This window comes from Stegodyphus dumicola, chromosome 5, assembly GCF_044657685.1.
Source record: "Stegodyphus dumicola isolate Sdum_Otavi_A_Nest chromosome 5, ASM4465768v1".
In the NCBI taxonomy this organism is placed as follows: domain Eukaryota; kingdom Metazoa; phylum Arthropoda; class Arachnida; order Araneae; family Eresidae; genus Stegodyphus; species Stegodyphus dumicola.
In genome coordinates this window covers 109,294,826-109,297,469 of record NC_140772.1, presented here as the reverse complement: position 1 = coordinate 109,297,469, position 2,644 = coordinate 109,294,826, and the positions used below count along the sequence as shown (strand labels likewise).

The 2,644-nt window shown below is 36.9% G+C and overlaps 1 pseudogene; it reads left to right on the top strand.

The window, feature by feature from the left end:
- Positions 1 to 377: 377 nt before the first annotated feature.
- Positions 378 to 1,596, top strand: LOC118204231 (uncharacterized; annotated as a pseudogene).
- Positions 1,597 to 2,644: the final 1,048 nt, after the last annotated feature.

The window sequence follows — 2,644 nt, the reverse complement described above, 5'->3', positions numbered from 1 at the left end:
ACTGTTGGCTGAAGGGAAAAGAGTTTATCATTCGTCTTCTTAGTTTCATTCCAGCTGCACGCATCTTTTCTTAAGCCTTATATTATTACTATTAGCTATTTTTATTCTCGTTGTTATATCTTTTGTACTGGTATTTGTTCAAATTTGCTTCTATTTAGCTTGATTTTCGTAGTGCTTTGTTAATCGCCAATTTTTTAAAATGCCCTTCCAGTTTAAGAAAGGTCAACCTTTAAAGTCTCAGGCACGTCAAATAGTGTACAATGTCGCAGAATTTTGCGCTTCTGAAACTTCGGCGAACTCTTTAGTAGTTCCTCTTCCTCAAGTTTTGAAGAGAACATCGCAAGCTACTGGAGTATTGGAGTATACAATTAAAAAAATTAAGCGCGAAGTATCAACAATGGGGCAAGATCAACTTCTAAATACGCCTGGAAAGAAACGTAAAAGCCCTGCTAATCATAAGTGCGAAATTGACGATTTTGACAAATGCGTTATACGGCAGACTATACAAGACTTTTACATCAAAGAAAAGAAAGTGCCATCTGTGCGGAAATTATTGCCTGTCTTGAGGCAAAAAATAGACTTCCCGTGGCAAAAAGACTCATTGTGCAAAGTTTGGCGTTCGATGAATTTTCGCTGCAAGGAAGTGTGTTAACAAAAGAAAAATTCTTATCGAAAGACCTCACATTGTATTTTGGAGGAACAATTATTTACGCGAAATGAGGAAACTCAGAGCAAGTGGACGCCACATCGTTTACATCGATGAAACATGGATTGACAGCAATTTAACTTTTAAGAAATGTTGGCAGCATGATACGGTTTTGGGCGCACAGATAAATGTCAGTTCCAAAAATAGGATTGTTGTCCATGCTGGCTCTTCCGCAGGATTTATTCCAGGTGCCCAACTTATATATAAAGCATCAGCTCAAAGCGGGGATTACCATGGGCAAATGAACTATGAAAATTTTGAAAAATGGGTGTAGGAAAAGCTTCTTCCAAATTTACGACCTCAAAGTGTGGTATGCATGGATAATGCCCCGTATCACACAAAAATTGAAGATCCGACACCCACGAAATATGCTACAAAGCAAACAATGGTAAATTGGCTGATGAAGAAGACGATATGCTGCGATCCCAAAATGCGAAAAGCGGAACTGTTCAGCTTAATAGAATGCAATCGTCCTAAAAAAGTAATATATAAAATTGACAACATCATAAAAGAAAATGGGCATCATGTTGTACGTCTCCCTCCTTACCACTGTGATCTAAACGCAATTGAATACGTTTGGTCATCAGTTAAAAGACTGATCAGGGAAAGGAATGTGACTGGAGACTTAAGCTTGGAAAATTTGAAAAATTTAACACAAAAAGCTTTGGATGAAGTCACTTCTCAATAATGGCAGGCGCACTGCAACCACGTAGAAAAACTTGAAAATTATTATTGGGACAAGGACGAACTTTTAGAAGAGATAGTGGATGGATTAATAATTCAAACTGGCAGCAGCGATTCTGATTCTGATTCAGAAGAAACGGAATCTTGCGACAGTGACTAGATGACTTTTCAGATGTTATACCAAAGTCCTCCACGAAGGCATTCCTCTTCTTCATCTGATAGCTTTGTCAAGTTGTAAGGATATTTCTAGGTTCAATATTTTCTTTGCCACTATGTAAATGAAAGATTACCAAAAGTGGGCAACAATGAGCCTTCGGCAGAGGCGAAACCCCCCCTGTGGATAATAAAGAACACTGAATGGTTGCTTCATTTCCCATTACTGTGTTCTTGGGGACCCACAAGCCATGGTATAATTTGCTTAAAAAATAATTTTTAATCTTTAATTGAAATTAAATAAGTTTTGTTTTATTATGAAAATATTAATACAAAATTATATTAATGAACAATGCTCACTGCAGTTATAAAAGCCAAATTTTGTATAATTATATAAATTTCGTATAATTTTAAATATAAAATAGGTAACTGAATAATTTAAGAGACCTTAATTTTGTTCTGATTTTAACATTTTATTATGTTACAAGCTATTACAGTGTCTATAAAAAGCAGCATGATGCATAAATGGGCGCTGGTAATTAAGAGGCCCAGCAGCGGCCGATCGGTAAAGTCACTGAACACTTGTAGTTCGGTCCGAGGTTTGAATCCCGTGAACGGGCTGGCTGCATGGGTGTTTTCCCCATGTGTAACGTGTATACGAGGCAGTTTTCCTTAGCAAGCCCTCCACGAATGCATCCCTCCTCTTAGGCATTTAACCTTGGAGGCTTTTCGTAATCATATAAACCAACCCAAACCACTGGTAATTAAGTAAAAACAGTTTTGATTTTAATTTACCTTCGCTTCCTTTCGTCATTCAATTGACCAGCTTTTGGTTTAGTTTGAAGGTATGGGAAAAGAAGAAATGTTCGCAAAAAGTATTTATTGAGAGCATTTTTCTTCAAAAATAAGCACGGATTTTTAAATGCATTTCCCTACAAGTTATTTTGATATATTTTTACTCATTGTACATCTAGAAAGATGGCAAATTCAGCGACTCGCACCTCACTCGGCAAAATCAAAGACCGTTCCTTAACTGCAAAAACTTTATTTACGCCATCAATTTTCATTTTCGGAAATTTAATGTCGGGGTCGACGCAAAGG